General features: G+C 43.4%; 1 protein-coding gene across 1 annotated transcript in view; it reads right to left on the bottom strand.

Annotated features, from left to right (window-relative positions):
• The window catches only part of LOC110503081 (gamma-aminobutyric acid receptor subunit pi-like), a 95,783-nt gene extending 86,913 nt beyond the window's left edge, over window positions 1-8,870 (bottom strand). The window contains exon 1 of the mRNA XM_036960549.1: window positions 8,559-8,870. The gene's annotated coding sequence lies outside the window, so the exon portion shown is untranslated. The remainder of the gene's footprint in view (window positions 1-8,558) is intronic.
• Between the last annotated feature and the right edge of the window lie 3,509 nt (window positions 8,871-12,379).

Below are 12,379 nucleotides of genomic sequence, written 5' to 3' on the forward strand. Positions count from 1 at the left end.
AACTTGGGCGAATGATTAGCAATGACAAACAGTGCATTTCAGTAGGAGAAGGCCATATTTTTCATTCGTATTCATTCGCAGATACATCCTGACAAAATACACCCATTACTGGCCTGCTAAAGTGCCTTTCTGGATGTTGTAAACGGTCGAGAAAAGACCCATAACTGATCCAATGGGTGGCCTAATCAGGGCTTTTTAGAGGTTATTCAAATGACATATTCACTACAGTTTACAGCAATTCTGCACTCCCTAGAAAACAATAATACAATTAATTATGGCACCGTATTGTTATAGCCTATGTACGATCATGTTCTTGTCCCTAAAAAGATTAGCCAATTGGGGAGCCTGAGGAGAACACACGGTGTAGGCTAGGCTACCTGTCATTTCATAGTCTGTTAAAAAAACATTATTTCACTGTGTGCATTTATTCTGTATATTCACTGCAGTATTAGGGCTAATATTTAGCAAATTAATGATGGGGTAATATTCATACGCTTTTAACTTAGGCTACACATCTCTAGCATGTCTGTCTTTACTGTTCTCTTTGCGCGATTCCGTACCTGGCCTCTCTGCTACAAACATCTCAGCTACAGCGATTCCTCTATGATTTTGGAGTCCCTGGAAAAGCTAGACCACAATAGCTTGTTGGACACTTTTTTTACAAGCATTTTCTTTACTTTTAGCCTATTTGAGGAGAGATTCCCACTTGCTCTTGCTTGCTGAATGTAAAATACAGCAGCCAAAAGAACTGGTGGGGAGTTTGAAAGAAGAGAGAGAGCGTGCGATGGTCTTATCAAATTGGCCAGTGATGATATTGATAGGATCCAAAGGAATTGACAACCATAATGTCAATAACTAAGTTAGGAATTCACTGTATGACTGTCTACAGGGTTTTCTAATTCTGGAATTGGAATATGACATCGTGTCATAGGCCTACTTGTAGCACTCACAATATTATAATAGCTCAGCGGATTTGATTCAGTATTTAGGCTATTATTGTATGCAGCTAGTAGAAAAGTACAGATGTAGGATCTTAATTTGACCAGTTTCTCACAGCAGGAAAATAGTCCTGCGGCAACAGGCAACGTGAATTATTGTGTGGATTATAAGTAATGGACATTTTTTAGGGGTTGATACATTTTTTGTTAGGGCAAATCAAGTCTGACATTTGAAAGTGGAAATTACAAACGTTAGAAGGCTCCAGCACTCATCCAACGAGACAGCCACCCTCCAGGCCTATTGGGAACACACTCTGCTCAGAGAGTAGGCTTCTGCTCAGAGAGTAGGCTATCCACTGGGGAATAATAGCAACAATGAGAAAAGTCAAACTAATGAAAAATGTACTAACTTGCTAACAATAATACATTCTTCATTGCACTGTGTGTTGTAGCCTAGGTAGAACATCTTTCTTGTCTAAGATCCAAACTATTGGCAACCATTAGAAAATGGAAATCACTCGCAAACCACTTGAGCAACAAGGCTAGCAATTACAAAAGATGTGAAGGCTTAACGGCGTTCGTTGTTGAACTGCTACATTTAAATACGAGTTTCTATATTATTTTTCATTACATGCACATTGAAGTATTATTGCAGTTGTCACTATGACAGTGAACACATCCTGAAAGCACTGAATGGTCTGTGTTACCAGTTACCACCTTATTAATAGGCCTACACATCAGCTACTCTTCCTGGGGTCCAGCACAATTTAGGCAGTTATATACCATTTAAAAAACATTACAACACATTTCACAACAGATTTCACAACACATTAAGTGTGTGCCTTCAGGCCACTACTCTACTATCACACATACAACACAAAATCCATGTGTATGTGTGTGTATAGTGCGTATGTTATCATGTGTGTGTGTGTGTGTGTGTATGTGTGTGTCTGTGCCTGTGTGTGTGTCCCTTCACAGTCCATGTTGTTCCAAAAGTATTTTTGATCCATTATTAAAATCTGATTTTACTGCTTGCATGAGTTACTTAATGTAGAATAGACTTCCATGTAGTCATGGGGTTCCAAAAGTGGCACAGTGGTCTAAGGCACTGCATAGCAGTGCTAGAGGCGTCACTACAGACCCGGGTTCGATCCAGGGCTGTATCCCAACTGGCCGTGATCGCGAGGCCCATAGGGCGCCGCACAGATGGTAGTACTGTGCGCCATAGTTTGTTCTGGACTTGGGGACTATGAAAAGACCTCTGGTGGCATGTCTTGTGGGTTATGATTGGGAGTCTGAGCTGTGTGCTAGTAGTTTAAACCCGACAGCTCAGTACATGAAACAAGTCAATACTTCTCACAAATACTAGTAGTGATCTATCCTATACTTTGAGCCAGGAGAGATTGACATGCATACTATTCATGGGGATGCGTTGATCAGTTGATTGACAGGTGAAGCTACTGTAGAACGATATACTTTCCTCTAGTGTAGACGCTCGCCAACGTTTTGCAGTTATGTAGCCTATAGTTCATCATTACAGTTATCCTTGTAGTTATCATCCTTGGTGTGGATGGCCCTACCAATATTATAAGTTATTTATTGTGTAGGCTGCTATCCTATTAAAATAAAGTGGGGTGGATGGAACAAATTGGCCATGTTGCAGATGCAGAATCTTAATCTGATCACCCTGTTGCAGGATTACGTTCCTGCAGTGCAGGAAATGTAAAACTTGAAGTGTTTTTGAGGTATAAAAGGGCTTCTGAAGTTTGTCATTTCCACTTAGAAATGTCAGACTTGATTTTCCCTTACGGAAAATGTATCAACCCCTGAAAAAATTATCCACATAATAATCTACATTTCCTGTTGCTGCAGGATTATTTTTCTGCCGTAGCAAACTAGCTCAAATTAAGATCCTACATCTGTAGCTACCGCAGGCATGTGATAGGCCTACAACTACCCCGTGGCAAGCAACTCACGTCAGGAAGCAATTTGATACAACATCGGTGCACTGGTCATTCGCACCGGCTTCGACTTGCCATGCTGACGCTTCCCGTGGGCAATAACGTTAGCTAATAATTGGCATGTCATGGTCACATCCAGATGGTGACCAATTTTACAATCGCAGATTGATTTTTATTGGGACGAATCTTGTCCTATAGGCAGAGCTGAGCAATTTCTAGATGGGCCAGTGCCAAGTAAAAATTGGCTATATAGCATCAAAATTCAGAAATGAACGGTTAGGCAGTGTGGTTACGGTAAGGGTTAGGTTTTAAATGCGATTTTATGACTTTGTAGCTGTGCTCGCTAGTGACCACCCTGCAGAGCTGCCTCCAGTAGGCCTACATGAGTCATCCCAATAAATGCCAAACTGCATTACAATCCCTCGCCCATCAAAACATTCTTGCAGTCAGCATGCCAATTGCACGCTCCTTCAAAACACAAGACATGTGTGGCATTGTGTTGTGTGACAAAATTGCACATTTTAGAGTGGCCTTTTATTGTCCCCAGCATAAGATGCACCTGTGCACAATATTTGAGGGTTCATACAAATCCCCAAATCATAGAAAAACAAACATAGACCTCCCACCCCAACTCACGCCCTGACCATTGAAGTTTTTTTTTATGGAATGTTTCAGGGATCTTTTATTTCAGCTCATGTAACATGGGACCTACACTTTACATGTTGTGTTTCTATTTTTGTTCAGTTTAGTACTCACTCCCTCCCGTACTCAAGAGCTGAGCTGATGTAGCCAGTTTAGAAATACGTTCCACCAGCCCAGCCCGCTTCTCTTACAGGCACAGCGGGCCCTGAGGTCTTTGTCTGAGTAGTCGGCTGGCCACAGCGGATCCCTCTCCTATGCAACACTGTTTCATCTGAGAGTTCAGACGCTTTGATTTGGTCTCTAATTGACTTATCTTCCTCATCATTCCAGACGAGTATCTGGCTCCCGTCACCCTGCATCAGCATAAGGCTGCTTGTTGTCTTGTTCTCGTCGCCTAAAGCATATGGGAAATCTGCAGGCTTTGAGTGGGATTTGAATATGGTTGGGAAGAAACTTGCTTTTTGAAATGGGGGTCCTGGTGGAGGTGCTGGTGGTGGCAGGTTTGAAGAAGAGGAAGATGATGATGATAATAATAATGTTCAAATAAGAAGAAAATAAGAAGACAATCAAATACATTTTGTTTAATAAAATATCACTATAAAAAAACTCTCATCCTTCCCATGTAACAATCTGACAAGTCAAACCAGAGGGGAATCCGTTGATCTGAATGTGCATCTGGACACTGTGACAGCTTGATGGAGTGGTTGGCAACAGTGAGGACTTATGGCGTCAGATCTCATCACAGATGAGAGATGACAGTGCCACTGGACCGTCCCAAGTCAGACAGGGCACAGAGGGCCAAGCAGACGGGACAGCCAGGTCAGCTCAAACCCAAATGTTTCTGACCCTCACTCCCATGATGCACCCAAGCCAGAGAGTGGGCGGCTGGGAGATGAGACCCATCAATCTGAATAAGGCAGGAGAGATGAGCCACCTGGTGCCATGTGCCACCCTCCAGGTTCCAGCTGCACCCATACCTCATCATCTCATAGCACTGCCCAACCACACATTCTGCAGAGTAATGTCTGCACAGGTCATAGTCTCTACCCACACCTCAGACAGAATATAACAAGCATATCAGGGAGGCAAAGGGGGAGATATACAGATAGAATGAAAGTGAAAATACGTCCCTAACCAGAAAGTTAAAAAGAAAGAATCCACCACTACATCATCCAAGACATGTTCGTCCCCTTTGGTTGACTTTAAGAGATTCTTTTACATCTGCTATGTTGTCACTCTGGGTGGGAAGAGAAATGACACTCTGAGTTCTGGAGTTTTGAAGATAAGGAGTGGGCCTTTCCATCATCTTTCTGCACAACGCAGTTAATGTTAATCTCATTCATTTCGGTCCCCTTCTCTCTCTTTGTGTCACACCCTGACCATAGTTTGCTTTGTATGTTCTATGTTTTGTTTGGCCAGGGTGTGATCTGAGTGGGCATTCTATGTTGGATGTCTTGTTTGTCTGTTTCTGTGTTTGGGCCTGATATGGTGCTCAATCAGAGGCAGGTGTTAGTCATTGTCTCTGATTGGGAGCCATATTTAGGTAGCCTGTTTTGTGTTGGGTTTTGTGGGTGATTGTTCCTGTCTTTGTGTTTGTTGCACCAGATAGGGCTGCTTTCGGTTTTCACAGTTCTTGTTTTGTATATTGTTCTATTTTTATCTTTATTAAAGATGTATAAAAATAACCACACTGCGTTTTGGTCCGCCTCTACTTCCCAGGAAGAATCCCGTGACAGAATCACCCACCACAAAAGGACCAAGAGGCGTGGTGACAGGCAGCGGAAGCAGGAGCAGCGCAAGGAGGAATGGACATGGGATGATGTATTGGACGGCAAGGGTTGCTACACATGGGAGGAGATCCTGGCGGGAAAGGATCGCCTTCCATGGGAACAGGTGGAGGCTGCTAGGAGAGCAGAGGCAGCCGGAGAGAGGAGCAGGTGATATGAGGGAACACGGCTGGCAAGGAAGGCACACAGGAAGGAAGGGGGCACACAGGAAGTATGGCGACGCCAGGTAGGAGACCTGCGGCAACTTCCTGTGCTTACCGGAGGGCGAGAGAGACCGGGGAGGCACCGTGTTATGCGGTGGAGCGCACGGTGTCCCCAGTGCGGGTGCATAGCCAGGTGCGGTACATACCAGCTCCGCGTATCGGCCGGGCTAGAGTGAGCATCGAGCCAAGTGCCATGAAGCCAGCTCTACGCATCTGGTCTCCAGTGCGTCTCCTTGGGCCGGCTTACATGGCACCAGCCTTGCGCACGGTGTCCCTGGTTCGCCTGCATAGCCCAGTGCGGGCTATTCCACCTCGCCGCACTGGCAGGGCGACAGGGAGCATTCAACCAGGTAAGGTTGGGCAGGCTCGGTGCTCAAGAGCTCCAGAGCGCCTGCACGTTCCGGTCTATCCGGTACCACCTCCACGCATCAGCCCTCCGGTGGCAGCTCCCCGCACTCGCCCTGAGGTGCATGTCCTCAGCCCAGTACCACCAGTGCCGGCACCACGCACCAGGCCTACAGTGCGCCCCGCCTGTCCGGCGCTGCCGGAGTCTCCCGCCTGTCCGGCGCTGCCGGAGTCTCCCGCCTGTCCGGCGCTGCCGGAGTCTCCCGCCTGTCCGGCGCTGCCGGAGTCTCCCGCCTGTCCGGCGCTGCCAGAGCTATTCTCCTCTCCAGCGCTGCCGGAGCCGCCATTTAGCCAGGATCTGCCAGAGCCGCCATTCAGCCAGGATCTGCCAGAGCCGCCATTCTGTCCCGAGCTGCCCCTCTGTCCAGTGGGGTCATTTAGAAGGGTCGCCGTGGTTAGGAAGCCACGGAGGCGGCCAATGAGGTGGACTAAGACTATGGTGAAGTGGGGTCCACGTCCCACGCCAGAGCCGCCACCGCGGACAGACGCCCACCCAGACCCTCCCCTATAGGTTAAGGTTTTGCGGCCGGAGTCCGCACCTTTGGGGGGGGGGGGGGGGGGTGGTACTGTCACATTCTGACCTTTATTTCCTTTGTTTTGTATTTATTTAGTATGGTCAGGGTGTGAGTTGGGGTGGGAGGTCTATGTTTGTTTTTCTATGATTTGGGGATTTGTATGGTTCTCAATCAGAGGCAGGTGTCATTAGTTGTCTCTGATTGAGAATCATACTTGGTAGCCTGGGTTTCACTGTTTGTTTGTGGGTGATTGTCTATGTTGATTGCTTGTGTCAGCACAGTTCTCATTAGCTTCACGGTCGTTATTTCGTTTATTGTTTTTCTATAGTGTGGTTCAGTGTTTTCTTTATTAAAATTCATGATGAACACATACCACGCCACATTTTGGTCCTCCGATCCTTCTCGCCTCTCCTCTTCAGATGAAGAGGAGGACGTCCGTGACACTTTGAATGTTATGCTGACTGATAGCTAGGTCTGTGCTGCAACTGGTTATGCGTCCGTCGTGGAGATTTGTTGAAACAAAAGAATATGGAAAAATAAATAAGGAACATTGCGTTTTTCCCAGAGCTGCAGTGGAACAGATGCAGTTGTCTTGGCTGTTACTCAAATCACACACATATACATACAGTATATTTGGGAAAGAGGGACGTTTCAAGTGGTTCTATTTTCTTCCTGGATAAAATCAGATCTGACACCTCATTTGTATATACTACTTGAATACATATGTCAATCTTACTTGTCAAATTGAAACATCAATGTACTCAAGAGCATGCACATGTCATGTGTGGTTGCATCCACCCTATACACCATAATTTCACCAAGTCAATATATACGGCAACTCCAGGACAGCCAGTCAGGATGGTGGACATGATTTTTTGGAAAAACTAAATGTGCCAGCTCAACCCAAACATCTTTAAGAAGTGCACCGGAACATCACTATGCACATCACAAATGCAGTGAGCCAGCGGAAGGTCATGTCAGATACAGGCAGACATTTTGGACTAGAAATGAATCAAAGCTTACTTCTAAATGACAAGGAGATGACTGAAGAGCCCAATCCTGGAGACAAAAGTTATACCACAGTTGGTATACCGCAAGTTGTAAAGCTAGGGGGAGGGTGTCCAGTGTTCTCTTTCCTTTCGTTGGAGCCTCCAAATTGCCTCATTGTGCCTCAAAGAGACCCACGACTTTTTGGTGTTTCCATTCCAAGCAGTCGGCTGCTTTCTTTTTATACCCAGACAATGGGGCTTGAGTATAATTAGGGCAGGCCTAATGGATTCTCAATTTCAGAGCATGCAATATTGAGTTACATGAGTTTATGTGGCCCACCCCCCTCTAGCCAGGCATTATTCTGCACATTTTTAGTTTAGGGAGTGTGTCATATTTATCAATCACTTATGCAGTAAAATATTTTTTCACAGCCATCCATTTCATAGAATGGAGACATTAGATATGTGAAAAAATATGGTTGTGTTTTGTTTTACTGCTGGAAGGGGTATGTATCTCAAAAGCTAAAGCCCTTTTTGAAGATGGCCCACTAGCCTATCTAGTTTTACACACACACACACACACACACACACACACACACACACACACACACACACACACACACACACACACACACACACACACACACACACACACACACACACACACACACACACACAGAGCAGCCCTTTGCACATTCACAATAAAATTACAATACTGGATGAATATGAAATGTTCACTCAATCCCTATAAAGCTGTTTTCACGCTATAAAGGAGATGCATTTATAATTCCATTATGATGGGTTAGGCTATTGTTCAGTGCTTCACTTTTCTACAACTAATGTTAATTTACGCTTGTTTAGTCTTTTTCATATTACAAAAATAGTTAGCAAACCATTCGAAACGCTTTCTGCAGAACAACTAAGCAATTGATAGATAGTCTACGAATCTTTAGCAAAGTGCAATAGAAAAAAAGATACGCTCAATTTCATTTGATTGAAAATAGGTTTACTAAACCATATTTTAAAAAATGTAAACCAACGCCTATAAGCTTTCATTGTACATGCCACACTTCGAGAGTCGGTTGTATCATATTGCAACTGTCGAAATAAATCCTTACCTGTAGCGATTGGTGGCGGAGAACATGCCATACAGTTCAGTTTATACTGGCGATAAAAGTCCGTGTCACCGAATTGTCCTTAGCATTCAAATCAACGTTGTAACTGGTAGCGCACTTCAGTCCAGTTTTCTATAGGCGGCATATGGTGATGTGCGTGCATCTGCCCGCGAAAATAATTGGTGTCAGCGAATTCCCGTCAACTAGGAGAGGAGCCGCGCCACTGCCGCTTCATGCGCAATGATGAGCAACAGTCCTCCAACCCTACAGCTGCTCCATGAGATTAACGTCACCAAAAATCACTTGTAGTCCTCAGAACTAATAAATTTATGTCCACCATTCATAATACCCTTGATTTAAAAATAAAAAAAACATTAATTCCACCATTAGATAGTGTTACTCGTAAGCATATCCTATAGTTTATGTGCGGGAGTGTGCGCACATTAATCAATTTGTTTCATTGGGAGGCTACTTTCACAATGGCAAAATCCTATCACGTTGCACATTCAGCACATGGACAATATCTTTGTAGAACAAAGCATATCCAGTATAAATTATTGAAGCTCAAAGGAACCGAGGGCACAATAAATGGATGTAACATTTAGTTATAGCCGTTTTCTGTGATGGCAACATCAGAGCATATTGAAGCCATCCTATTCTTAAATTAGCCAACACGTTACACAACAGGCTATACATGTATTTATTCCATTACATGTAGGCCTAACTAAACTCTTAAAGACAAATACTACACCTGAGACACACTCAGACACACTGAACTGTGCTAAACTGTTCATACTGTATGTTTTGTTTTGTTACTTTTACCATATAACATTATTGTTGAATACCCAGTTCTCTTTTTGAGTTAGCATTAAGTAGTGTACACCATTGGAAGAAGTTGAGGACCATCCTCCTCAGTGAATTTCATAAAAATAAAAATAGTCAACATAAAAAAGTGATCCTTTTTTATAAAAAACTACGCTGAACAAAAATATAAACACATCATGCAACCATTTCAAAGATTTTACTGACTTACAGTTCATATAAGGGAATCAGTCAATTGGAGAGAAAAATGAGGCCCTAATCTATGGTTCAGAATGGTCTTGTCCTGTCTGCAGTGTATGGCCAGTTGGATATGACTCATCCGGAAGTGGTGTAGGTTGTCACCAAATGTTTAGATCTCTTACAGAAGATTTGCTGGTACTGCATGTCTCCAGCAAAGACATGGTAGTGGTGTTACCATTGTACACTTTTTGTGGAAGGGACGTAAGGAAACACACCTTTGTTGGTAAAGGTGTAAACCATTTGGGACCTAAGTCTTTAGAGACAGACTAGTGTATTGGGGGGGGGGGGGGGGGCAGTTCTTACACAGCATATATTGTTGTGTATGAGAGATTGAGGAGAAATGGCACCTTTCAATCGTTCTCATAACACGGCAATACCTTTACTGTCGCCAAGCACAACCATGCACAACCAAAACTCCTTCCTCATTTCAAAGACATATCTGTAAACTTTCCCCAGCCCATTCACTTTGACATATCATTCTTGTCAATAGTAGCTCTTGGCAGGTTTTTTTTGTAGATATGTCTTTGTATTGTGTTTTGGGAATCTGCAGAGAGGTGGTGGTCATGTCATTACTGTTGTAGTCTTTATTTTATACCTTTCAGTGTCCCTTACTTGTTTTTGTCCCACAATCTTGTTGTGCTCCATGCCCCTCCCTCATGCTCGTAGACCCAAAATGCAGCCGCTTTGGGGTATTCTTCAGCAGGGCACCGTGGAAAGGTTTCAGATAACCTGAGTTTTACAAAGAGAAAAGGTAAAAAGAAAAACTGAATAGACTAAATTGATTACATGGAAGGTGCTCTGGTGTCCTCAGGCTATATCTAACCACCTGTAACCCCAAAACAATAGCACAAACTTTTACAAACACTACCCATATTCATGTTTATGCCATGCTTAGTGTAAATTGATCTATCTTAGCTGTCAGCTTGTAAATATTTTTGCTAACTTACCTTCACCTTGTGCAGAGCTAGACGTTGGAAGCACATGCTGGTGGAATCAGATTCTGTACCACCTACAACAAAACACACACAATTGAACCACCCTACTCATTTTATTGATCTCTATTAGACTAGCTTAGCACACCTAACATGGACATTTCAATATTGTCAACTTGCTGTTAGCTAGAGTAAACTAACAAACCACAAATTATTTATACAACTTCAACATTTGCTAAAAACACAGAAACAGGGAATGAATTAGCTAAAGTGCATTCAGAAAGTATTCAGACCCCTTGACCTTTTTCATGATTTGGTATGTTACAGCCTTGTTCAAAAATGTATTAAATTGTTTGTTTTTTCATCAATCTACACACAGTACTCCATAATGACAAAGTCAAAACAGTTTTTTTGACATTTTTGCAAATGTATAAAAAAAAAATTGAAATATTACATTTATATAAGTATTCAGAACCTTTACTCAGTACTTTGTTGAAGCACCTTTGGCAGCGATTACAGCCTTGAGTCTTCTTGGGTATGACGCTACAAGCTTGACACACCTGTATTTGTGGAGTTTTACCCATTCGTCACTGCAGATCCTCTCAAGCTCTATCAGGTTAGATGGGGAGATTCGCTGTACAGCTATTTTCAGGTCTCTCCAGAGATGTTCAATTGGGTTCAAGTCTAGGCTCTGGCTGGGTCACTCAAGGATATTCAGAGAATTGTCCCGAAGGCACTCCTACATTGTCTTGGTTGTGTGCTTAGGGTCATTATCCTGTTGGCAGGTGAACATTCGCCCCAGGCTGAGGTCCTGAACTCTCTGGAGCAGCTTTTCATCAAGGATCATCAAGGATTTCATCATCAATCACCACATTCTTTTGGAGAGATTGGAAACCCAAATTGGTCTACACGGACAAGTTCTGGCCTGGTTAAGATCTTATCTGTTGGAAAGACATCAAGTTTGTCTCTGTGAATGGTTTGCCCTCTGACAAATCAACTGTAAATGTCGGTGTTCCTCAAGGTTCCGTTTTAGGACCACTATTGTTTTCACTATATATTTCACCTCTATGTCATTCGAAAACATAATGTTAACTTTCACTGCTATGCGGATGACACACAGCTGTACATTTCAATGAAACATGGTGAAGCCCCAAAATTGCCCTCGCTAGAAGCATGTGTTTCAGAAATAAGGAAGTGGATGGCTGCAAACTTTCTACTTTTAAACTCGGACAAAACAGAGATGCTTGTTCTAGGTCCCAAGAAACAAAGAGATCTTCTGTTGAATCTGACAATTAATCTTAATGGTTGTACAGTCGTCTCAAATAAAACTGTGAAGGACCTCGGCGTTACTCTGGACCCTGATCTCTCTTTTGAAGAACATATCAAGACTGTTTCAAGGACAGCTTTTTTCCATCTAGGCAACATTGCAAAAATCAGAAACTTTCTGTCCAAAAATGATGCAGAAAAATGAATCCATGCTTTTGTCACTTCTAGATTAGACTACTGCAATGCTCTACTTTCCGGCTCACTGGATAAAGCACTAAATAAACTTCAGTTAGTGCTAAATACGGCTGCTAGAATCCTGACTAGAACCAAAGAATTTGATCACATTACTCCAGTGCTAGACTCCCTACACTGGCTTCCTGTCAAGGCAAGGGCTGATTTCAAGTGTTTATTGCTAACCTACAAAGCATTACATGGGCTTGCTCCTACCTATCTCTCTGATTTGGTCCTGCCGTACATACCTACACGTACGCTACGGTCACAAGACGCAGGCCTCCTAATTGTCCCTAGAATTTCTAAGCAAACAGCTGGAGGCAGGGCTTTCTC

This window comes from Oncorhynchus mykiss, chromosome 23 (assembly GCF_013265735.2).
Source record: "Oncorhynchus mykiss isolate Arlee chromosome 23, USDA_OmykA_1.1, whole genome shotgun sequence".
In the NCBI taxonomy this organism is placed as follows: Eukaryota; Metazoa; Chordata; class Actinopteri; order Salmoniformes; family Salmonidae; genus Oncorhynchus; species Oncorhynchus mykiss.